The sequence below is a fragment of the Symphalangus syndactylus genome, chromosome 10 (assembly GCF_028878055.3).
Source record: "Symphalangus syndactylus isolate Jambi chromosome 10, NHGRI_mSymSyn1-v2.1_pri, whole genome shotgun sequence".
Taxonomy (NCBI): domain Eukaryota; kingdom Metazoa; phylum Chordata; class Mammalia; order Primates; family Hylobatidae; genus Symphalangus; species Symphalangus syndactylus.
In genome coordinates this window covers 43,146,909-43,174,125 of record NC_072432.2, presented here as the reverse complement: position 1 = coordinate 43,174,125, position 27,217 = coordinate 43,146,909, and the positions used below count along the sequence as shown (strand labels likewise).

General features: G+C 35.9%; 1 protein-coding gene across 8 annotated transcripts in view; it reads left to right on the top strand.

Annotated features, from left to right (window-relative positions):
- Window positions 1-27,217, top strand: part of BMPR1B (bone morphogenetic protein receptor type 1B) — a 398,805-nt gene that overhangs the window by 302,764 nt on the left and 68,824 nt on the right. For 3 of the 8 annotated variants that reach the window (XM_055296980.2, XM_055296985.2, XM_063611163.1), the window contains one exon: window positions 13,944-14,007. The exons of the other annotated variants lie outside the window; for them this stretch is intronic. The gene's annotated coding sequence lies outside the window, so the exon portion shown is untranslated. The remainder of the gene's footprint in view (window positions 1-13,943; window positions 14,008-27,217) is intronic. 8 annotated transcript variants of the gene reach the window in all.

The window sequence follows — 27,217 nt, the reverse complement described above, 5'->3', positions numbered from 1 at the left end:
AGAACTGATAACTTCTGCTTTGATTTTCCTATTTAATATATGCATTCTAATATTCTAATATATTATAGTTTGCAAAAAGTACTGTATATTCAGCCACATTTAGACTTTCATAATTTAGTGATTCTGGGAATGCAGCTTATGCATAGTTTGTTCTGACCTAAAATGCCTCAGTATCTGAGGTGAGAAGGCGACAAGGTAGAGGAACACATTTGAGTTCTAGGACAAAAAATTTGCACCCCAGATTGAAGAATGGAGCATCTTTTTTTTTTCCTCGTCCTAAAATGTTCATCTAAAGAGAGTACATGCAAAATACCCTAACTAGCTATGACTGCAAATAAGAAATGTGATCTGCAGCTGTACACCTTGGAAATGAGTGTGAACATCTCTACAGATTTATTTCTTAATGCTAGAATTGCATGGTTAATGTTCCTTTCCATTGTAGGATATCACTTGTACTTGGATCCTCTAGATTTACACATTTGATTTTATGGCTTTGGGCAATTGCTGTAGAATATTTTAGAATAATCAGTGAGTACCCGGGCAATATGGAAACATACCCAGGGAATGACTGTGTGGTGGTGTGAGGTTTGCCTCTTCGGAAGTAAATAGATAGTGACTGATTGTTGTTAAAATGTCATTAACTGAAAATGTACTTTTTACCCTATCTTGCTTTGAAAATTAGCACTCAGGATAGCTATTTCAGAGAGCTCCTGTGTTCTCTTTACCTGCTAAAGAAGGTAAAATTGCTGTAGTATTTATCCTGATTTTTCAAACTCTCCATTAATTATTTCTTCAGTAACTGTAATACTGACTTTGGTTTTGCAAGCTGAATGAGAATGCTTTGTTTCCTCCTGTGGCTTTGTTTTGCTTCTTATATTTGCTACTTAAGGGCTTTTAAAAATCTGCTAAAGATGTCATGTTATCTATTGACATTTTATAAGATACTCTGGCAAAATTATTCCCCCAAGAAGTTCTAGAATGGTTTACTTTTTAGTCTGGATTGTTTTTATTATTTCTGTGCTTTTAATGAATCACCTTATTATCTTCAAAATAATAAAAAAGATCTAGGGGTAAAAAAGAAAGTGGCATTCTGATAGTTACAATAGCTATTAATAAACTAATAGACAATAACTAACATATTCCATTTGTGGTTTTACAATTTAGAAATCCAAGCATACAAATATCAGCATTCATTTTAGGTTTTAATACGTGCATGTTTCCATTTCTAGATGTTAAGCACAGAGCAAGTTAAGGATAGTTGCTCTTTCAGATATAGAAATACTTACGGCTTTACAGTTTTTTTAGCTATAGTGATTAAAATAATATGATTATAGCCTAGGGTAGATCATAGGTGCAGGAGCTTTTATTATTCCATTTGTTTAAATGTAGAAACAGTTCGGAGAAGATAAATAACTTGCTCAAGGTCACAGAGTTAATACATGGTACATTTTAGATTGAAATCAACACTCTGGCTGTTGTATCCTTTCTTCTAGCAGCTATACCAGATAACATTTCTTAGAGGAAAATATTTATATGACTTGGTATTCAAAAAGATACAAAACCACAGAACATAAAACATTTTAGAATTTGTTAATAGTAAAATCAGTAGTAGTAAATAAAACAAACGACAGACAGGCAAAAGGACACCCCATACTCTCGAAAAACATGCTGTATGACATATAACTGGAGAGTATCTATTATTAATTGCATATAAAAAAATCTTCAAGAAGGAGAAAAATGAAAATAAACAATAAAAGTAGCAGAAGACATGAACAGGGCATTCATAGGGGAGTAATATGGAAATATAGGAAAAGAAGCTAAATAAATAGAGAATTGCAAGTTAAAATAATATGACATGTCACATTATAGTCAGCAGATTGGCAAAATAATTAGCCGTTTTAGATTACCAAGGTTTGGCAAGGATGTGGAGAAATGGGAACCCTTAACCACTGTTAGTTGGAGTATAATAGTTTCAACCATTTTTAAGAGTGATATACATCATTTATAGGTATAGATAAATAATTATATGGAAATAGTCATAAGATTAAGAAACTGTCATAGATATGACACCAAAAGCAAAAGCAGTAATAGAAAAAAATAATGAAACAGTCTTTATCAATTAAAAAAATCCTATGCTTTAGAACAGGGGTTCCCAACCCCTGGGCCATGGACTGGTAGTGGTCCCTGATCTGTTAGGAACTGGCCACACAGCAGGAAGTGAGCAGTTGGCAGGTGAGCATTATCGCCTGAGCTGTGCCTCCTGTCAGATCAGTGGGAGCATTAGATGCTCACAGGAGAGCAAATGCTATTGTGAACTGTGCATGCAAGGGTTCATGCACAGTTGCGGGCTCCTTATGATAATCTAATGCCTGATGATCTGAGGTGGAACAAACCATCCCCCATCACCCCTCCCACCCCTGTGCGTACAAAAATTGTCTTCCACAAAACTGGTCTTTGGTGCCACAAAGGTTGAGGACTGCTGTTTTAGAGCACATCACCAAGAAAGTGAAAAGACAGTCCACATAATGGAAGAATATATTTGCAAATCATATAACACACATGAATCTAGCCTATTTAAAGAACCATTACAAATTAATAATAAAAAGAAAAAAAACCCAGTTTGATAATGGATGAGGATCTCAACAGACATTTCTCCAAAGAATGTATACAAGTGGCTCACAATCACATGAAAAAATGCTCAGCATCCTGTTATCAGAGAAATTCAATCAAAAACACAATATACCACTTCACATGTACTAGGATGGCTGTAATAAAAGATGTAATAACAAATGATCCTAAAGATGTGGAGAAATTGGAATCCTCATCTGTGGCTCCTGGGAATATAAAATGGTACCACCACTTTGGTAAACAGGCTGGCAGTTTCTCAAAGTGATAATCATGTAGTTGTCATATGATCCAGCAATTTGACTCCTAGGTATATACCAAAGAGAGATGAGAAAATGTGTCCACAAAAAACTTGCACCCAGATGTTCATAGCAGCGTTGTAGGTAATATAAATGTTAAATATAATAATACAAACTTGTATATCTATATAATAGAATGTTATTTGGCAATAGAAAGAATGAAGTACTGATACATGCTACAACATGGATAAATCTTGAAAACTGTGCTAAGTGAAAGAAACCAGATACAAAGACCATAGATTGTATTTTCTATTTACATGAAAATTCCAGAGAGGCTTCAGGGCATAGAGAGTGACTACCTGTATATGGTTTTGGTTTTGAGGGGGTTGAAAATGGTCTAAAATTATGTCATTTGATGGTTGCATAACTCTATGCCTATATTAAAAAGCAATGATTTGTACATGTTTAATGAGTGAATTTTATAGTATGTTAATTATATCCCAATAAAGCTCTTAAAATATTCATAGGAGTGATAATCAAATTTAAGATAGTGCAGAATAAGGGAGGTGAAGGAACTGCTACTCATTTGACTTCATTCTCTAATATTTTATTCCTTAGAAGTAAAATATCTGTTAACATTTTATAAAAATGAGTTGTAAGAATCTTGTATTTTCTTATCCATTTTTTAATGTATTTGTAGCATTTTATATAACAGAAGAGATAGCCAGAAATGAAATTAAGTACATTATCCCTCCTACCTTTCAGCTTGAAACACAGGTTTTTTCCTAATAATTGAAGACAATTCAAGAAAATATCCTCTACAAGAAAATATGCAACTAGGGCTCCTGCAACGAACGTTGTTTGCTTTCTTCAATATCAATTATAATAATATTTTATCTTTAAAATCAGAATTTTACCAAAACAGTTTTGTCATTTTATTATTTAACTTATGAGAAAAACTATGTGTGATTTAGAGTTGCCATGAGTCCTGATTCAAATCAGATTACTTTTCTTTTGCTAAAAACTTAGCAGAGTAGCCCACCTGCAATCCTGCTTGCTTAAGGGGAAATGATACCTTCTTGGGACAGCTGCTGTTCATAATTCTCAGTCTAGCCTTGTGAGTAGCTGTTAATTTGCCTATGAACCTTTATCATGGACTCTCCCCTCACAGAATAAAAGATTCTCTTGGCAGACAAAGCGCAGGCCCTAGGCCAGAAAGGCTCATTCCTGAATCAGAGGTGTCTATTACTTTTCTGCTTGCTAATATAACAGAAATGCCTTTCCTGTCATAGGGGAGAGTGGTTGGGAAATTGCCTGTACTGACAAGGCCTTCTCAGATAGGAGGAGCTCATAGACATAACATAAGCATATTTTCCTAGAATATTGTTTCGTGCTTTTCCCACTCAGGGCCATGGCCATTACTGGGGAGGGAAAACGACCTCAGGGCCTTGAGGTTTGTTTGTTGTGGTATTAATAACATATGATGACGAAGATGAATATGGTTATTGTAGCATTCAAATACAGTTGGAAATGCAGTTATTCTGTAGCATACAGGTTAGGTAAAGTTTCTTTCTTCTGTTTCTAGAGCTTATAAACATAGGAGCGATTGGAATAGTTTAAGCAAAATCAAAGTGAGAAAATATGCAGTGCCAGAAGCTTGTGTGAGGGAGTGGAAATTTTTGCACAAAAGCCAGAATTTGACTAGATAATACTTTTCAAATTGTGGTCCCTGCAGCGGCATTACATGGGAACCTGATATAAAAGCAAATTATTGGGTCTCAACTAAAATCCACTGAATCAAAAACCTTAGGGGGTTTTTGAGCCCAGAGATCCGTGTTTTAACAAGCCCCTCAGTGATTTTGTTATGCACTAAATTTTGAGAACCACTGGACTAAATTATGTTGGTTTTTCAATGGCAGGTGAATAACAGGCAATGGAAATGCATGGAAATGCATTTGTGAGCACAGTTTTGGAACAATTAAAGCATGTTATTTAGGTAATAGAGCCTTCTGTCTTATTTTTCTAGTAAAGGAATTTTAGTTTATGCTACAATATCTAGCTATCTGATTTAATCCATGCATCTCTGAAGGATGTATTGGTTTGTTTCTCATTTCTTTTAATTAAATGAGAGAGTTGTTGAATGATTTAATAGAACTTTGGCAGTTTCAAACTCAGGTGATTTTTATTTGCTATAAATTATAGGTGCTTTCTTTGTATGCCATTTTATTCCTTAAACTTGTAGCATTTTACAGATTTAATGGGACCTAGATCTACTCTTAAGTCCTGAAGGTATTATCCAAATAATTTAGAAAATTGCTAAGGGCATTCCTCAGGTCACTTTACTGTGTAATTTTTTCCCAAGTATGTCTTGCATTTTAAATGTTTTCATTTTTCCTCTTAATCTTGTTATATATCAGTAACACATGATGTGTTGGCATCTTCTGGAATAACACATTTGTTCCAAGTGAAAAGGACTAGGTTCAGAAAACCTAGTCGGCCAAGAAGTTTACCCGACAGAAACCTATGTTGAATCTAAAATTAATGTGCTCACATTTTCCATCAAAATGAAAATGGAATGAAGCCAAGAAAGCACTATGAGAAGAAGTTTGTTGGTCTCTGCCCTGCATGAACAGCATTAACAAAATATGTCATTTAGTCTTGTAGATAATAGAAGTGTTGAAAACAATATTTTACCTGTAAGTCTGAGATGAGACACAAACTCTGATTATGTTACTCCTCCCCTTAAGAGTCATTTTATTACATCTTTAAAATAAGCATGTAATGACTTGAAGAAACCATTTTTTCCTTTGGTTTATCAAACCTTTATTAAATGCTTAGTGTCTTCAAATGTTGTGAAATGCCCTGTGGATTTAAGGAAAATATTCCCAGATGGAGGTTGTGGGGGCAAACAAATACAAAGAATACTTTGGGAACAGATAGGTGTGCATCTGACTTAAAGGGAGGTCTGAATCAAGTTGAGGACTAAAGGATGATACGGCATTTTGAGGCAAAGAAAGGAAGTAAACAAGTTCCACGTAGAGGGACCAACATGCGCAAAACACCCAGAAAGACCTAAAAGAGCACGGCACTGCTGGATAACTGCATAGGGTTTAGTGTTACTGCAGAGTTGGAGGTGAGGGGTAGTGAGCAGCTAAGTTGAGATTTTAAACAGGGGAGTGATGATGAAGGTCTGTGTAGACACAGGCTAGGAACCACATATTTTTTTCCTATGGGTATGTAGATCCATGGCTGGCTCTTGAGAAGAAAAGTTACATAATCGTATTTCCCATTTTCTCTTATCACTTAATGGCAGTTCCAACCTTATGGTTAATTAAGACAAAACCCTTGGAATTATCCTTAGCTTTTCCTTGTCTCTCACATAATACACGTGGCCCACTGGAAAATTAGTCAGTACTGTCTACATTGGGCATCTGCGTGCACCACTTCCAAATCCTCTTTGACCTACCCGTGACTGCTGTCAGGGCTGCAGCCACCAGTTCCATGAAGACATTGCCCAGCTTTGTGAAGGTGGAACTGAACACTGTCTCATCTCCTGGCCTCGTGTAATGGACCCTCTTTGATGCAGCACATGGGATGCTGGGAGGAGCCATTCTATACTCATGCATAACCTGCAATGAGGGCCAGATAATGGCCCATGAAAGCAGACCTTACCAGTGGGAGATAGGAGCTGAGAGGTAGTCACTTCTCCTTTTATTCCATGGGTTGGCTATACTTGGACTTGTTTCCTTTAGTGAGATTGAACTAGATAACTTATCCTTGAATTGCCATTGTTTTCTTCATTATTTCACAACCCCAGTCACAAACTTCAACTTCCTGGGATGTCATTCCCAAATAAACTCACTCTATGCAAGCAGTTGTCTTAGGCTTTACTTTCCTGAAGAACCAAAATTATGAAGTACCTTCAAAATACAATAAGTCCTCACTTAATGTTGTTGATAGGCTTTTGGAAACTGGCACTTTAAGCAAAATGACATATAATGAAACCAATTTTTTTCATCAATGTTATGATGGAAATATATTGCCTCATGTCACTATAGTGACATGTATTTTGAAGCTTAGGTTTTTACCAATAGGAAATGACACTATTTTGCTGAAGGAAATGACATTATTTAAGGACTTGCTACACATTATTTTGCTTAAAGTTGCAGTTTCTAAGAACCTATCAATACCATTAAGTGAGGACTCATTATGTATCTTGAATCTGACCACTTCTCATCACCTCTACCACTACTACCCATGTCCACACCACAGTCAGTGTTTGCCTTCATTATAACAACAAACTCCTGACTGGCTCTCTGCTTTGGTTTTTGCTCTCTATAGTCTATTCTTAGCATAGCAATCAGAGTAGAAGTTTTCAGAAAGGCCCATGAAGATCTGTTCCCCATTTCTTGTCTGACCTCACCATGTACTACTGTTACTCTTCAAGAATGCCAGGTGCAGTTCTCCTTCAAGGCTCTTGCTCGATATTCCTTCTGTCTAGAACACATTTCCCCTTTTCTTTACAACTCACTCTCTTCATCCTTCCCTTCTCAAAACTGACTTTTACATGGAGGAATTCTAGCTATCCTCTTTAAATCATGACCACTCCCAATAAATCTGTCCTGTTTCCTACTTTATTTCTCTCCAAAGTGCTTAGTATAATTTAGCTATCTTCATGTTGTTTTATTTACTGTTTCTTTTTCTACATTGACTGTGAGCTGTGAGGGCATGGAATTGTGTCTGTTTCTTTCTACTGCTCTGTCCTTGGGCCTAGAACAGAGCCTGGTACCTGGAAGGTGCTCATTAAGTAATTGTTAAGTAGATGAATGAACGGATATTTTAGAAACTGTAATTTTGGCCAGGCGCAGTGGCTCACACCTGTAATGCCAACACTTTGGGAGGCCGAGGTGGGTGGATCACCTGAGGTCGGGAGTTCGTGACCAGCCTGACCAACATGGAGAAACCCCATCTCTACTAAAAATACAAAATTAGCTGGGCATGGTGGCACATGCCTGTAATCCCAGCTACTTGGGAGGCTGAGGCAGGAGAATCGCTTGAACCCTGGAAGCGGAGGTTGCTGTGAGCCAAGATTGCGCCATTGCACCCCAGCCTGGGCAACAAGAGAGAAACTGCAAAACTCTGTCACCAAACAAAACAAACAGACAAAACTGTAATCTTAGCTGTGGTGTAAAGAAGGCTAAAGGAAGGTAGCAATGGAGAGTAGAAATTAGGAGGTTGTGCTGTCAATCAGGTAAGAAATGATGAGGGCCTCCTTTTGGCATCTTTTTAACAGCATCAATGGTGAGAGGAGGAAGGATTACAGAAAAATATAGAAGATTAAAATGATTGAGTTGTTGATGGATTGGGCATAGTGAATATCAGAGCAGAAGAGATATAAGAAGACTCAGGTTTTTCACTTTGGCAGCTGGGTGGATGGCGGTGATGTTCATCAGAGAGAATGCTGAAGAAAAAGCAGATTTCAGAAAGAAAGGGATAGGGTGGAAAGGCTTCTTGAGAAAGAAGAGTAACTTCAGAGTTTGTTGAGTTTGACATATAAACAAGACTTCTTAGTGTCACTTAGATGCTTCGTAGTCAGTTGAGTGTGTTGGCCTAGGGCTCAGAAAAGGATACTGTAGGGTAAACTAGTGCCTAGTGAGGAAGTTTTGCCTTGAGTTAGGCTAGTGGCCTTACAAAGAAACAAACAAGGAAAACCCACATGTAACTCACTGTGTTCCTGCAAGAGCATAGAAGTTCTTAATCATTGCCACTATTTCTTTTCTAGATTATTTAAAAAATAGAAAAAGAAAACTTAAAGAAATAAAAAAATATATTGGTACGTTTTGAAAGAAAGATAAAGGCATTTATCTTAAGACAAAATGCCCAAGTATCTCTAGAGTACAAGGAATTTTCCTTTAGTTTGTCCTGGCTAGCCTCAAACTCTTTATTTTGCTTTCATAGCCATTTCCTTTTATTGAAAACATGTTGAAGTACTTTTTCTTCCTTTAGTCACCAGAAATGAGTATGTTCTATACTAAAACACTCAGAATCCATGTAATGAAAAATGTCTAAATGTTTCAAGTAAGATTTTTGGTATGTATGTATCTGTTTCATAATATAAAAATTTTAATTGTTGTGTTCTTCACCAACACATTTTTCATGTATTTTGAAGCTTAGGTTTTTGCCAGTAGCTTTCATACCTCTGGTGATTTTATTACCTTATTTAATAGAGGAGAGTCAAGCATCTTGAACTGGTCTTCAACTTAGAAGTTTATTAAACAATTTGATTTCTCAAGGGAACAATACTGTTGGAAAAGATTATTATATACAAATCTCTGGGCCAATAGAGGATAGAGATGAGAAAGATACTGCCCAAGGAAATTTATAGAAACTAAACTAAAACAAAAATCACTCTGTCTGATCAGTAATCATCTCTTAGTTGGTGAATATACCTTAGCTGTGGATGAAATCTTTGACTTATTTGAATGGAATCCTTGCTGTTTAATCTCATACTGATACTTTGCAGTACACTAAGAAGATGTTAATGGTTTGCCAGTCTGAGCTTACGTTAGATACTCAATGGGTCACAGAGTTATGAAGGGCTACGTTGCCAAAATTGCAATCAATAAAGCATAGATTATGAATATATATGTGTGTTGGTGTGTGTGTGTATATATATATGAACTCTATATTGCTGACAATGAAATTACAGTTCTTGCTTTCTTGAATGGAAGAAATCATGAAAACCATAATTTGAGGGCCTGAGATAGTTCAGATTTAGTTAAATAACCCTTTATATTTGTTTTTTAAAATGCCTAGTTATTTAGTGACACTTTGTTAACTGTTAGTTGGGGTTCTCCAGAGAAACAGAGCCAATAAGGTGATAAGGCTTGTGTGTGTGTGTGTGTGTGTGTAAAGAGATTATAAGGAATTGGCTCACATGATTCTGGAGGCTAACAAGTCCCAAGATCTGCACTTGGTGAGCTCAGTACCCAGGAAATTGGATGGCATGGTTTGAGGCAGAACGCCAGCAAAGTCAAGACTTAGGGAGAGGGGAGGTTTCAGTTCAAGTGCAAAGAAAGGGAAAAAAGCCCATGTCCTAGTATGAAGGCAGTCAGGCAGGACTCTCTTACTTTGAGAAAGGGTCAGCTTTTTTGTTCAATTCAGGCTTTCAACTGATTGGATGAGGCCCACCCACAGTAGGGAGAGCAATCTGCTTTACTCAGTCTATAGATTTCAATGTTAATCTCATCCAAAGACACCCTCACTTACATAAACACTCAGAATTATGTTTGAGCAAATATCTGGGCACCTTATGTCCCAGTCAAGTTGATGCACATAATTAACCATCACAATAACCAATTTTAAATTCATTCACATTTATTCAATCAGGAAGCATCTTAGCCCTATGGATTGAGCAGGAAGGTCAGACATTTTGGTTATTCTAATGAAGTGGAAGACAAGTGTCAGGTAACACTTGGTAGAGACCAGAATAAAGTTTAATAAAATGAGGAAAACTACAAGTCTTAAGTAGTTGTATTCTTCACCATGGTATTTTTCATGTTTATTGAAACTAACTATATGGGATTAAAATTCCATTTCTTACTCTGAACTTTATTAAACAGCCATTAAGAAAACTATATACTTGTGTTTTAGTTTTATCCTTTTTACATTTTGTTTATATCACCATACATATTCATTTGGAAGGTGGTAGAATAATAATAAAGTAATAAGCACAGTGAAGAAGCAAAACAAATTATTTCATTAATCATTTTTAATTAAAAATTTTAAAAAACTAAAATGATTTAAGTATTCTGAATTTGGTTCATATTGGAAATTACAGAAGTAGGAGTCTATTAAATAAGCTTACTCATTTTCTTGAGTTAATATTCATCTTCTATTTTCTTCAAATTTGACCAATATGATATAGCTCTTGCTTTTGGTTGCATGATAGTGATAAGGAAGCTACTTCACAGTTGAGAGTCTTTTATGAAGGTATCTTTCTAAAAACCTATCTGTTATGCTTCTTGGCTGGGGAAACAAAAGTTCTAAGAGATAAGGTGGGAAAATCATTGCTAGAAATAGCAAACATAGTTTTCCCTCTTTTACAGATTTCTTTTCCAGCAGTGAATTAGAAGTGGTGGGCTTTGGAGAGATTTGTTCTTAGTAAGTTAATATTTGACTTGCCAAGCCATTTGGGAACACAGAATTGCCATGATATCTTCTGGGCATCTCCCCGGTTTTGGCAACTAGGAAATATTCAAGGCTTTGACTTCATGAAGAGAAGTTTGTCTGTGTGATATTATCCTGACTGCTATGTAGGATTGATGTAAAATGCAACGTTTTGGTGAATGTTTTCTTTGTAGACACAAACCCAGTGTGAAAACCCTTTTTTTAATGAAAAAGGTTTATGGCACTTTCATAGTAGCAGGGCTTGTCTTGTTGATTTAGATCAAAATCATTTCCTCCCAACATCATAACCATTTTACTGTTCAGTGGTGCAGAAGGCATTATAAAGAGTTAGTAATTGTTTTGGATCCTTCAGAATTGGATGAGGGACTGAAAAGAAGAAAATATCACCAACAGAGATGATGCTCTGGATAACTTCTTATTAAGGAAAAAAAAAATATTTTCACACTGAGAATTTAAGTGTTCTAATTATTTGAGCCTTTCAATAAATATCTAATACAAAACCAAATGTTTACAGTTCCACTTAGTCTTTCTTCATGCGTATGCCACTTTAAAGTCTTACTGTTTTCTCAGCTTTTAGGAACGGGAAACAGGACTTCTCTTAATGTCTAATGAATATTTATGAAGTCCTTTGAGAATTAAGGGCTCATTAGAATTCACTTTAAAAGAAAGATAAAAACACTTTTAAGACCAAAGCAGAATGTGGTGGCATAGAAACTCACATCTCTCTTTCCTTGTTGTGAATTGTCAAGAGAAACACTCTACAAATGAACTAAGTGTCTCTTAAAAGTGATTCTAGGTAGGAGTTTGAGTAATATAGACATATTTGATTATTATATGATGACTTTAATTTTGCATTGACTTTTGGCTTGGTAAGTTTTTTTCTTCTTTCTGAAGATACTTGGAAATCCTGTTTTCATATGGCATATCATGATGCTTAGATCGGGCTTTGGAGTCACTTTTTGTATTTAAATCTCAGTTTCAGCTCTTTCTTAGCTCTTTGACTTTGAGCAAGTTCTTAGTGCCTCAGTTTCTGTATTGCAATATGGAAAATATAATACTACTCTTTCCACAGCTTGTTGGAACAAGCAACTGAGTTAATACATGAAAAATACTTAGAATAGTGCCTGGAACGCTGGTTTTCTTTGCCTTGAGAAATCTTTCCTTTCAGTTCACACGCTTTGGCCCTACTAGAGCCACTTGGAAAGGCCTTTGTTTTCTCCTTACTTGGGGTGGAGGGGTGCACAGGAATAGTTAATGAATCCTCACTCCTGATGGGTGGCATTTTAGTTTTCTTCTTCATTTTCATTTTTTGTCATTGTTTTTTTTTTTCTGAAGACCCCAAGGCCTTATACTACCACTTCCAGCTACCTTGGACTGCTGCTGTTCTCTTGGTTCTAATACGAAATGATACAAATAATATAAGGATGCCTAAATATATATTCAATCACTTTCAAAAGCAGTCTTTTATGAGTGAAAAATTGCTAAAGTAAATAAAGTACTTTGAAGCTAGAGTAGTTATGCTGTTTTTGCTGCTACTCTAGCTAAATCACTGTTATTTAGTAATGGAAATTAAAAAAAAAACCTGGACCTGAGTTTGGTAATGGAAATTTAAAAATACCTGGACCTGGCCGGGCTTGGTGGCTCACGCCTGTAATCCTAGCACTTTGGGAGGCCGAGGCGGGCGGATCACGAGGTCAGGAGATCGAGACCATCCTGGCTAACACGGTGAAACCCCGTCTCTACTAAAAAATACAAAAAAAAATTAGCCGGGAGAGGTGGCAGGCGCCTGTAGTCCCAGCTACGTGGGAGGCTGAGGCAGGAGAATGGCGTGAACCCCAGGGGGCGGAGCCTGCAGTGAGCCGAGATCGCACCACTGCACTCCAGCCTGGGTGAAAGAGTGAGACTCCGTCTCAAAAAAAAAAAAAAAAAAAAAAATACCTGGACCTAAAATCAGATAGAAAAGTTAGAAAAGTTACATGCCTGCTCATGATTATTTTAAATATGAAATAGAGGTATGTTTTGGGATGAGCAAAGAAGTAAAGCATCCATCTGCATATTTCTTTTTTTCATGAGGCTTAACATTTTCAGAAGTAGGCACTGACCTGGAAACCAAAAATTTGTAGTCTTGTTGGTAAATGTATTCCTCTAAAGAACATCCCACTTGCTCTTAAGTAATTTACTATCCTAACTTTACACACTGGTAGGTCATAAGATTAAATGTGTCTTTCTAAAGTGCTGATAGTTATTATTTAACTCAAACCTTATCTTTAAGACAAGCCTCATAAATTTAATAATAATTAGGCATAGTTTCCACTGGAATTTTTACTGTTTTCACCATCTGTTCTTCTCAGAGTCTATATAAAAGGTATTGGATCTGTTTCACAGTAACTTAGTAAATATTCACTTCTAATAACTATTTTCTATTGGAAAGTGACTGCTATACTTATGATTTTTAGGCAGTTAATAGCGAATCTATTGTTAGTCTGTTTTTTAGATGCATGATAGCGGTACTTTATTTTCACATGTTGTATGTAGATGATATATTAATAGTATTAGTATGATACTAATGAAAGATAAGAATGTAATCCTGTATCATTTAATAGCCATTGTGTACTTGAGTGTTTATGCCCAGTTTTGATTGTTGTTTAATTTGCCTTTATAATTCTTACCCATATAGTCCTCAGTTTGGAGTAGAAAGACTTTAGAGAACACAGTCAATTATTTCCATGTTTCCAAGTAGGCACTCAGATACAGTGGTACTAGTTGGCCTGCTTTTTGGTTTATATTACTGTAAGGCTTCTGTCTCTCAGCTCAGTAGCTCCATAGCTTTCCTTCCCCTTCCATCCAGCCACTCTCACAAGCCTGATATCCATTCTTTTTTTTTTCTAGTTGGGCTGAAGGATCAGACTTGTTAATTTGTCTAGTGCAAAGAGAGAAAGAAGAGAAGACCCAGGTATTGAACTATGAATATCCTGTAACTATAAAACAAGGCATATTTTTGTGTAAATAGTAAAATGTATGGAAGGCATTCAAAAATAGTTTCTAAATTGTATGCAGAAATGGAAGTGTTCAGTGAATACGCTTATCTCTTCCCAAGAGTCCTAACTTGACTTACAACCCTCATTTCACTGTATGTATAGTAAAATTTTAGGATGAACTGATGCTTTGATTGGAGGGATGAGCTTAATTTGTACTCTGCAGGAATCCATTCCAACTTTATTAGTATTATACTTGAGATTGGTCTTATGCTATAGTTAGCTTGTCTTTTTTGGTTCATTATAATAATGTATGTATTTGCTAATGTAAAACTACTATGAAAAGTTATAATCTAGTCTTTAAAAATATTTTATACTTAGAAATTTAAATGTCTTTCTTCAAAAATTTGCAAGACTAAAAATCAGAGTTGGATGCATATGTGAGCCAGTTAAAATCAAACAATGAAGTTCTTTGAAGATTGTAACTAATAGTAGTATATAAATTGCTCACACTTATGTGAGGCAAACTGTTCTAGGTACTAAAAGCATTTTACATATGTAAGTATTATTATCATCTTCATTTTAGAGATGAGGAAATGAAAGTTCATAGAGGTTAAGTAAATCGTCTGAGGTCACACAGCTAATTATCCAAGTAATCAGCGGGGTGACTCATATGTAAATAAATTATGCTACTTGCAATAAGAGGGAGATAGTTGATAGGCCAGAACATATGTGTGCAACTAAGGTAGAGTAAAATACATAACACAGTAAAGTTCTGTGGAAACATCAAAAAAGAAACACAATCAGAATTATAAGCAAAAACATGGGAATACAAAAAACATGGTACATCTAATTAGAATAAGGTATGGATAGGGAGCAGACTATGGTAGAAGATGAAGCTGGAATGAAAGGTTGAATCAGTTCATGAAGAACACTGAATGCCTTCCTAAGAACCTTAGAACTGTTAGAGATTTTTATTTGCTTTACTTTATTTGCTTTACAAGCATATGCACGTGTGTTATCTTTAGAAGGCAGCAGTGCAAACACTAGATGATAGAAGTGGGAAGGAGATCAGAGAGTATTACAGTAACATTGATTAGGGACAGGTATAACGGTAGGAGAAAGGAAAGACTCCAGCCAATAGCTTGTATTTTGTGGTAAGGGAACACGGAAGACATAGGAAAACCTATCCTTCCTACCGGGAAAAAGAGAAATCAAATGTACATACACCTGCTGATGGTGATGTAGTACTATTACTATTATGGAGTGATTTGGTAAAGCAGTAATGTGCAGTAGTGAGCATCTTAGCTCCACCTTAAGACCCTATATTATATAGGCCTCAGTCGTTTAGACAAATGGGAATACTTGTGTCTATTTTGCCAGGCTCCGTTAAGAGTTATATGAAAACATGTGAAAGCTGTTAGAACAGTTTTCACCTGATGTAGGCACTCAGTAGTTTTCCTTCATTCATTGATGGATTATTTCATGAATTATTATTTTCTTGTTTGAGGCATACCAAGCACAAAGCACTTTGCTAATGGTTTGTTGACAAATCGCACAAGCACTTTGCTAATGGTTTGTTGACAAGCCACTTTCTACATAGAATTTTTAGATTGTCTTCATAAATTTTAAAGTGAATGTGATATTTCCTATATATGCTCTTCCTATTAAAAGATGGTAAATTAGAATTTAGTAAAGTTATTTAACTGACTTTTCGTGATTATATGTCATGGAAGAGCTGAGGTAAATTATTAAATGTATGCCGGTTTTAAAACCTAGTTAACACTCTGAAGATGTTATAGAATGTATATGTGTCTGAATCTGTTTAACATACACATATATATTCATGTAAGTATCTTGCAAAATACAAGATGTAATGAAAATATAAAATACTGTTTAAAATATATAAATATAAAATATTGTTTAACAAATATATATTTGTTAAAAATATAAAATATTGTTTAAAATATCATCTAGCTTTGGGAATAGCTTATAAAGTGAATTGAATATGGCACACACAGCATACCATTTTAAAATACATCTATGTAGTACTTGGAAAGCCAAGCTGATATCGTACACTAAGCAGCTGTAAATATGAGTCAGTAACATGGGTATGCTTCATGTAGTGTGTACTATTCTCCAGGTTGGTTCTTTACACAGTGATACAGATACTTATCAGTACCAGCAGGAACCATGACTATAGAATTTCCACATTATTGTCTTCTAAGTAGTGAAATGATACAACAAAGTAGAAAGTGACCTCACTTAGCTAAAATTTTAAAATATGAATTAGTACCAGTAGGTATTACCAGTGATAAATACTTGGAGGTCATCTATCACACTCTAGGAAGTAGTCTTGTGTGTGCATATTTTTAACTGGTATATATTTTTAAATTGGTTCCAAATTCTAGTAGTGGCTTTATCTATATGCAGTTGCAGTGAAACTTACATTCTTTTTATTGACAAGTTTTAAGTCATGGATTTCTGATAAATGAATAGAACTAACATTTACTGGTCATTTACTGTATGTCAGGCACTGGGCTCTGTACTAAGTGCTTTATATCATACTTCATTTAATTTTAACAACAGCCATGTGAGAAGTAAACATTATTACCCCTGTTTTAAAGATGAAGAAGTTGAAGTCTAGGGAAACTAATGAATTTACTCAAAGCCATATAGCTACTTAGTCTAGCTCATGTGCTTTCTTCTGTAACGTGCTGTCAAGGTTACATTGGTACTAGAGACTGTGTTCAGAACCCTCTCACACACATGTTCCCATGTTTCACTCCTTATTTATCTAAAACATAATTTAAATGAAATGGCTCTGTCAAAATCTGTATTTCTTTCTTTTTTTCCTTACTATTTTTGAGACAGAGTCTTGCTCTGCTACCCAGGCTGGAGTGCAGTGGCGCAATCACAGCTCACTGCAGCCTCAACCTCCTGGGCTCCAGTGATCTTCCCATTTCAGCCTCCAGGGTAGCTGGGATCACAGGTGTGCACCACCACACCTGGCTAATTTTTGTATTTTTTTGTAGAGACAGGGATTCACCATGTTGCCCAGGCTGGTCTAGAGCCCCTGAACTCAAGTAATCCACCTGCCTTGGCCTCCCAAAGTGCTGGGATTACAGGCCTGAGCCACTGCGCCTAACCAAAATCTCTGTTTCTTGAGTTTGAAAATTGTATGTCAGAAGGAAGGGGAAATGTTAGAAAAACCCAGCTGCATTTTCCCCTTTCATTTTCAATTTTAGAAAGCAGAGATTTTACCAAATGGCATTCACAATAGAAAATACACACAACTGAGATAGGGCAGAATCATAAATGTATGTGAGGTAATGGTGTTTGTTCCTTTTGTCTTAATAGATGATCCATGAGGCCCTCACAATAGGAAGTTGTTCTACGTACCTCAAGAAAACTTTATCACGTGCCTGCCAGGTGCCTGACATGATTCTAGATGCCGAGGATGTAGCAGTTAGCCAAAGGGATATAACTCTTGCTCTCATGCAGTTTATATTCTAATTTGGATATTCTAAATATTTCATGTAGAATGTGAAATAATACCACATTTAAGATATCACATAAGAAAGATACTTTCAGAGCTTCTCTATTTAATAATTTCATGTAGGAAAAGAAGGTCTCCTTAGTGTATCTCATCTTTCAGACCTTTATATGTAATAACATGATTTTTCCTAGTTTAGAATTAACTTTTCTCCAGCATGTAAGAAAAACTGACTTGTGTTTGGAAATCAAGACCTAAGTTCAAATCAAGACATAAACAAACATAAAGTTGGGGAAAAGTTTGTCTCTCTCTAAATATAATCAGTTCTTCAGTGCTCAGATGTGAAATGAAAAAAAAAAACTATGCAGAAGAAACAAAATTCTGCCTATGATAACTTACAACCCAAAACAAAAGCTATCAAATAGGCAAACAAAAAGCAAAAATCAACCAAGACTGATTTGTTCCACATTTGAGAAACTTTTTCTTTTTTAAATTACTTTTCTGAGAATGTAAACTTTCTGTATACTCTTGTTTACTCTCATATTAATGATTCATTTCTTCTTTTCCCAATTATTTGCCAGTACTTCATAACTGGCTGAATCTAAGAGGTGCTAGGTTAAAAAATTAAGACCCAGGAGCTTAATTGTGCCATTTACAAATAAAAGCATTTAAAGTACAAATGAAAAGCTCTGTTTAGATCTCAAGAGGTTCAAAAATTACGTTTTCTTAATTCTTTTCTTTTTTAAACAAATCATCTCTTATACTCACTCCGTTCTCTTCCATCACGGTAAAAATGCCTTAGCTTATCTTAAAATATTTTATGTATGTATGTATGTATATATGTATGTATGTATGTATGTATGTATGAATGATAAAGTCTTGCTCTGTCGTCCAGGATGGAGTGCAGTGGTACGATCTCGGCTCACTGCAGCCTCCACCTCCTGGGTAAAAGTGATTCACCTCCCTCAACCTCCTGAGTAGCTGGGATTACAGGTGCCCACAACCACGCTTGGCTAATTTTTGTATTTTTAGTAGAGATGGGGTTTCACCATGTTGGCCAGGCTGGTCTCAAACTCCTGACCTTAAGTGATCCACCCACCTTGGCCTCCTAAAGTGCTGGGATTATAGGTGTGAGCCACCACACCTGGCCTAAAACATTTACAAATTTTATATCTCTATTGCTAATGACTGGTTATTGGTCAAATATTGTGTCAGTTTTCAAAGTATGATTTGCCAACATAATAATATTAACATGTTTTATTGACATTTGCACTGATAATAAACACCAATGGATAGAGCTTTAGCACAAATCGAAGCAGGAACCAAACTATACATGTATTCTTCACTCCAGTATGCTCACAGTGTAAACAACCAACCAAACCAACCAGCCAAAGAAACAAAAGGAAGCTTCATTTAAGAATATCCTTAATGAAGCAATAAAATGATTAATTTTATTAAATCTCAACCTCTCTGTAAATGTCTTTTTAATATTCCGTGTGACAAAATGTAAAGTATATATAAAATTTTTCAGCAACTGAGAATCAATGGTTGCTGATATGGTTTGGCTATGTCTCCACCCAAATCTCATCTTGAAATGCACTTCCCATAATCCCCACATATGTCATGAGAGGGACCCACTAGGAGGTGATTGAATAATGGGGGTGGTGATGTTCATGCTGTTCTTGTGATAGTGAGTGAGTTCTCCTGAGATCTGATGATTTTATAAGGGGCTTTTCTGTCTTTTGCTCGGCACTTCTCCTTGCTGCTGCCTTATGAAGAAAGATGTGTTTGCTTCCCTTTCCACCTTGATCGTAAGTTTTCTGAGGCCTCCTCAGCCATGCTCAATTGTGAGTCAGTTAAACCTCTTTCCTTTATAAATTACCCAGTCTCTGGTATATCTTTATTAGCAGTGTGAGAACGGCCTACTACAGGTGTCTTGAGACTTCATGAAACAAAATTTTTACTAGAAAGAATGACTGACAGAAAAACTATGGTTATTCAGACTTGGGTATTTGCAGTTACATTCTCAAAAATGAATCAATTGAGCCTGCCAGTTCAAGGAAAACAGTTGACAGTATTTATTGCCAATGATAAAACTCAAACTTTCAAGCAAAAGTTAGGATTTTGTGAAGCTTGTATCCACATAACTGATCTGCATAACTGAGTGGACCAAACATTTTTTTTTTCCAGATGGCCAGTGCCTGTTGTTTCATATTCATGCATAGGTAAAAGATCAGTTTAAAATACAAGATGGACAGTAGGTTTTAATTTATCAGAATATGCAAATTTCATTGATAGAGTTTTAGAGCCTATATTGTAACTTCTAAGAAACTCCGTGATGTCCAATTTTAGTGTATATTAAAGAATAACCACTCATATGAAAAGGCTATTAAAATAGCCTCCTAACTACATATCTATGTGAGACCAATTATTCTTAATATGTCCATCACAACAACATGCTGTAACAGATTGAGTGCAGAAGCAAACATCCAGTTTCTTCTATTAAATTAGACATTAAAGAGATTTGCAAAAACGTAGAACAATGCCACTGTTTTCTTGAAAATATGTTAAAATATAATGGGTTTATTATTTTTTAAAAATGAATTATACATTTTTTAACTGTTCAGTTTTTTTTAACATAGTAAATATTGAAAACTGTATCCAGACACACAGAAAATTTGGTATCCTCAGTCATTTTTAACAATGTAAAAGGGTCCCAAGAACAAAACATTTGAGAACTGCTGTCTAGAGGAACCACTGCTTTTAAAAGTCGCAGAGCACAGAGCTTTACTTCCACCTTGTCTGCTGCTCAGTAGTTTGCACTCAGGCAAATAACCTCTTCCAGCTCTAGTCCCCTCATCATTTGTAAAATGAGAGTAGTAACCCTTACATGGCAGAGTATTTTGAGGACTACATTAAATAAGATTTATAAACTTGTAATAGGGGATAAATGATTACATCTCATTTAATCTCCCAAACTCTGTGAAGTGTAAGTATTGTTGCTGTGAAGTGTTTGAGACCAACGGAAATTAAGAACTTGCTTAAGGTCCCAAACTAGTAAATGGCAGATCTGGAATCCTTGTTTTATTAACGTAATATTCAGTACCCTTTTTTCATGCTACAGATTTGAAAAAAGAGTACATCTAAGCAAAGTAGAAGTTACATAGAATCATAATATGTTTGGGCTGGGTGTGGTGGCCCACGCCTGTAATCCCAGCACTTTGGGAGGCCGAGGCGGGTGGATCACGAGGTCAGGAGATCGAGACCATCCTGGCTAACATGTGACACCCCTCTCTACTAAAAATACAAAAAATTACCTGGGTGTGGTGGCGGGTGCCTGTAGTCCCAGCTACTCAGGAGGCTGAGGCAGGAGAATGGCATGAACCCGGGAGGCGGAGCTTGCAGTGAGCCGAGATTGTGCCACTGCACTCCAGCCTGGGCGACAGAGCAAGACTCCATCTCAAAAAAAAAAAAAAAAAAAAAAAAAAAAAGGAATCATAATATGTTTGAAGTACAAGAGAGGTTAGAGAATTTGTCTTCCTACAACCTCATTGATAAGGTAACTCAGGGCATGCAGGTACAACAGTGTGACCCCTAACTTGCTTTGAGGCTGGCAGTATTTTTAACATAATCATCTCATTCCTATTAAGCATTCTTTTTTATTTTTTGCTTGACCACACCAAAAGAGTTCAAGCCTCTTTGGCAAGAACTGTCCTTATCTGTTCCATAAAGATGCCAATGATAACAAAAACAGATTATAAGGACACATAAAGATTATGGTAAATATCATAATCATGGTAAATAACTATAATCTTCTATGGCTACAGGCTGAGTTTTGTTGTAGAAGCAAAAAAAATTTACAGTGTTTTTCAAACCTTGGATGCTCAAGAGTTAGAAGTTTAGCTGAAGTTCTTTAAAAAGGAAGTGTGTGTGTTAGAAGGGGAAAAGGAGAGAGTTACTACTGTAATAAAAAAGCGAAAGGAAATATGTGGAACAGGAAAGTGCTTATGATATTCAGGGTCAGATAACTCATCTCCTCAAAGCAGCCTAATAAGATTTCAGGATAATACACTATTTTTTGGTGGTTCTTAGTATTATACTATGTATGCAGATGCTTCACCTTCAACCCAAAGATACCTTATGGAGGATGGAATTAAGGGTTTGGTTCACCACTCTATAACCACTCCGTAATGCTTACCTCTTTTTCTGTGTGTTTCTTCATAATTTCTTCCCATTTTACTATTACTAAGTAGAATTAAAAACATAATCACTTGAGTTAATGGTGCAGTATTAAACTATATTTTTATGTAATTAAATATATTTTGTGGATAATAAACTCAAAGGAAATGCAGGTTATTTTCAGATTACTCTGTGATTAGTTTAATTTTGGAAATTCACAACTATTCACTTTTGGCTGGATGTCCTGACATTTTCCCCTTTCTCTAATATAATAAAGTCTTGTTTCAGTTCTTTCAAATCCCTTTCTCAGTAAAGTCACTGATGTAAACTCATAAATAATTTTATATGTATGTAATATTCCCTAAATATGTAAAAGTAGATGTCAGCCTTAAAATCTACCTGAAATTAGGTTAAATCAGTGACATTCATACATATATTCATATCTAATTTATGATATATATATCTTTATATACAGATATATAAATAGATTAATATATAAAATAAAAAATATTTTATATGTTTTATATATATTCAGTACTCTGTGTACATGAGCTATACATATCTTTATAAATTTATATTTACACGTGTGTGTATATATATGTATGTGTAGGTGTATGTATATATATGTGTATATGTGTATATATACATTTTTTTCATGTAAATGGTTTTCTGTGTTTGTGGCCAGGGCAGGTTCAGATTTATTTTTATCCCTCTATAATCTTAGGCAATGGGAGGTTAGATGCCCTTTTCCCAAATTTTGTTTTAGGTAAGAGTAGAGTTGGAAGCAGTTAGAGGTGTAACATGTTATAGTGTTTTGGAATATTTTGAAGTTACCAGAGTAGCCACTACTTTGTGCGCATGATTCCTTTCTTTAGAAACATCCATTACCCTCTTTGTTACCCATCCAGGGAGTGTGGTCATGGGAAAAGCAATCCCCATGCGGCATTACTACATTACAGTGTTGACTCAGGGACACTTCCCTTGCACTAAATTCCTAATCTAGGCAGGTATGTTTGTCTAAGTCTTTTCCATAATCGAATTCATTCACTCAGTATTACCTTAACAAATGTATCGTGAGAACCTGTGTTTACAACCTGTGTCTTATTTGGTGAATCATTACTGTGCCGGTTTTCTAACCAAGACATTCTGGAGATTTCTGAGTTAGTAGCATAGCTAGAGCTAGAAATCATGATTCCTACACCTGCTTGGAGTCTAGTTATCCTGTTACATGTGTGGCTTGGCCTATTGAAAGAGCTGGTGCCCGGTTACATGTTTTGTATGTAAGTTTTTACATTTTGACATGAAGGCCTAAGCACAGGCATCTCACATTTTCCTTTCAGAGTTCTCGTCCCCTTTCTTCCCCATACACTCATTTTCTCTTTGTTGTAAAACCCTTCTTTAGCCAGGCTGGTCTAGGTTGGGAAAATGACTCTTTGATCATAACCCAAGAAGGAATGTATCAAAGCAAACTATCCTCTGTGAGAGGGACTGTGGCCATGGCTGTACATCTGGGTGTGTGAGAAGAGATGGGATCCAGCAGACCAATAGTAGGTCGCTCCCCTGAGACAGCAAGCAAGGATGAAAGACAGTTCGCAAACAGGAGTTGCTTGTGAAGTCGAGAGAGGCAAACAGGAACGTTTCACACCTGCTGTTTCCTGTCCTCTCAGTGTGTGCAGGAGGGAAGAAAGGAGACATCTGGGTCTCAAAGAATATCAAAGTTTTTGAGAAACCACTGGAAAACAAATCAAGAAGGAGGCAGAAAAGGATCTCGGATCAAAAAGACATTCTGCACATACACTCAAGTAGAGAGACACTTGGACCACTCCCGGTCCCGCAACTTGCTTTCCCCATGCATTGTGGAATGTTAGTAATGAAGGTCTCTGGGTTTGCTGCTTGTGAGGAGGAAAGTAATGCTGGGAAACTTGATATGTGTAAATAGAAAATATATAAGCAAAGTTATCAGCCAGTCTTGATGTTGCAGCGGAAGTTGAGAGTGCTGTGGTATATCCTGTTTTGTGCATTAGCTTTTTCTGGGGCATGAGCATTCAGGCATTTTATGAAGAACTTAGAAAAAGGGAAAAATATTTTGAAGTTTTATATTTTTGATCGTTAGCTGGAATGTTTGTCCAGTAGTAAGTTACTTGTGAGGTTTATAAAATATTAGGAACATTTGGCAAGAAAGGTTTTGTGGGAATAATTTGTTACCTGTTGACCCTCACCGTGGACATATTTGTGTGTGTGTACCTGTGTGTGTGTGTCTGTGTAAAAAGGAGGGTTTATAGAAATACAAAATCTTTTCAGTGAATGTTAACATGATTGACAGTTAATTTTAAAGGTATAAACTGATATGATTATTCTGGATCGTTAATAAACGTTCATAAAGCTATGACTATTAGGTCATTTTACTGGTGGAAAAATTTTTCTAATCTTGATTGGAGTCATTTGATGGCAAGGATCCTTTCTTGTCCCTATTTTTTAAAAATTAAGAACATGTCATGTTCGTTGCTGTTTAGGTTTAATAGAGGTTTTGAATGACAAATACAGTTTTTAGCTTGAACACTAGTAATTTCGGATATGAAAGTACTGTTGCCATCTTTCTGTGCCAGGCTTGTTACACAGCAGTCAAAATATGTAATGGTATTCTGAAGACCCATAGCCATTAATGCGAACCAGTATTCTTAAGCATTTGTTACTGGTAACCTAACATTTAATTGTTTGTGGGCTGTCATAGTTTTCATGACATGACAAAAACTTACATGTGTTGATATTGAATATTTTATTGTTGTTCAACCTGTTGTATTGTCAGTGAAACAGAACAGGAGGTGATATTGGAGAAAACATTAAGGGTTTATTAAGAAGTGGCAGTGAGTTTGATGTTAGTAGAGGTCACGCCTTTGAACAATACTGCTAAGGAATAGATCTAATGAGATTTGGGATGTTTTAAAAAATTAGTCAGCATTAGTGTAATATTCCTTCAGGGAGCATCTATAATGCCCACAAGAATGTGTTGGTAGAGAGATCAGATTCCAGGCTAACCTTTATTTGCTTTCAGTAGTTGACATAACACACACCTGTGTGTTCTCTTTGCTAACCTCAAAATTATTTTGAAAAGCTTCTGACATTTGGAAATATGAAAGAGAGAAGATTTTGATTTGTTTTCTGGCAAGTAGGAAAAATAAATTCTGAATGTTGTGTTTTACCTATATTTGATCCTTGCAGTAAAGGCCTTGGTGTGTCTCATATCCTTCTTTTTTTTATTTTTTATTTTTGAGACAGAGTCTCACTCTGTCACCCAGGCTGGAGTGCAGTGGCACAATTTCCACTCACTTCAGCCTCCACCTCCAGGCTCAAGTGATTCTCCTGCCTCAGCCTCTCTAGTAGCTGGGATTACAGGTGTATGCTACCACACCTGGCTAATTTTTGTATTTTTAGTAGAGACAGGGTTTGGCCATGTTGGCCAGGCTGGTCACAAACTTTGTCTCATATCCTTCTAATCAGTTGTGGAATAAAGCCTCTATGGTTCCATGATAAATTATATCTAATTATATAGTGTTTTCCTTGAAGCATTTTAACATGCTAGAGATAGATGTGTGTGTGTGTGTGTGTGTGTGTGTGTGTGTGTGTATGTACAGTTAGATGTAAAATAGCACTCGTGTTTTCTTCTTGAAGGGAGTCATTTAGAAATTATCTCTCGGCCAGGTGCAGTGGCTCACACCCGTAATCCCAGAACTTTGGGAGGCCAAGGCAGGTGAACTGCTTGAGTCCAGGAGTTCAAGACCCGCCTAGACAACATGGTGAAATGCCGTCTCTACAAAAAATAGAAAAATTAGCCAGGCTTGGTGGTGCATGCCTGTAGTCCCAGCTACTAAGGGAAGCTGAGGTGGGAGGATCACTTAAGCATGGGAGATTGAGGCTGCAGTTAGCTGTGATTGTGTCACTGTACTCTAACCTGGGTGACAGAGTGGGACCGTGTCTCAAAAAAATAAATAAATGAAAGAAAGAAAAGAAATGATCTCTCCTGATAGTTTGTGTGTAGGAAAAGAAGTGATAAAACTGACCTAATTGAACTTCACCTTTTACACAGTGACAGATAAAGCTTTCCTTGATAGCATACATTGGCTCAGTGCCAGTAGTACCATAAATGTTGTTTCTTAAGAGAATGTCAAGTTTCAGTAAATTTACTTTGAACTTCAAAGTAGTGTGCAGTAACTTTGATAATCAAATAAGCCGATCTTATAAAATGATTTGAAAGATGTTATGTTTATAATTATATTATAAAATAAAATGTTGAATTTTCTGTTTTAACATCCCTGATGTCCCACATTGATTTTTATTACATTCACAGATTTTTCTTTTCAAAAGTAAGCTTCACTTGGTTTGACATCAGCAACTTATTTCTTGCAATCTATTTAATTGAGACTTTTCTGCTGTTTATCCTAAAATGCAGATAAATGGCTTTCAGCACACTGTTTATAGTATAATAGCTCCTGAAGTGAGTCAGCATTATCAGCAAGAGTCTCCATGTCATAACTAATGGTCTCTCTGCTTATACTTTCCTACTAGTGAGGAGCCACTGAACTCCACAGAGGCAGGAGCCTGGCATAGTTGGGGGTGGGTAGATTATTTTGATGGTGCCTATTGGACAAGGCTTTTTTCCTTCTTTATTGGTGTGAAATGAGAAGAGAAATATGTCCTTATCATGATTTTAGCATGCTCAAAAGTGCCATGTTCTAAGACTGGGGCAAAGAACTTTTAGGATATAATGATGATAGAAGGATTTGTTTTATTCCAGATTATGTGCTATTTCATAATAGCACAATTTTAGTACTTTTCTCTTGAGGTTGTTTGACTGGCTGCTAGAGAATGGGAGCCACTAGGAAATATTTGTATTGCTACCAAATAGTTATTATGGGCTTAATAATAAAAGTGAGTATTTTTTGTTTCCCAAGAAAGAAAGAAACTAAAAAACTTCAATTCTTAACTAATCATTTATCATAAATCGGGCCTATTCATTTTGAAAGGTCATTAAGTTTTCTCTTTAGAGGAAAGAAGAAAAAAAAAGCTATGAGACTCCTAGTGAAGATCAACAGACTTGACCATGAGAGTTAAAACTGACAAGTTTTGCCAACCTTTAATTATTTGCTGAGTTTTTACATAGAAGATAGAGGATTCTGTAGGTAAATACAGGGAATAGTTTTCATAACTGAAGTACCAATGAATACAATTTGGTGAAATATTTTGTTTCATCTCATTTGTTCTTTTAGAATGTGAAAAATTTTGACCGAAGTGGCCATTAAGATAGCCATGGTCCTTTGGCCCCATATTAGTATTGTGATTGTTTGGGATCACTTTGGTCATTTAAATACAATGTATTTATTTCTTAACTCACTCTGATACTGAAATTTAAGATAATATGTCCAACTTCTTAAAACTATTTCAAGGTGGAAAAACATAACACACACAAATACATCTACCTTATGTTGGTGTGGCTTAAAATACAGAAATATCTGAAG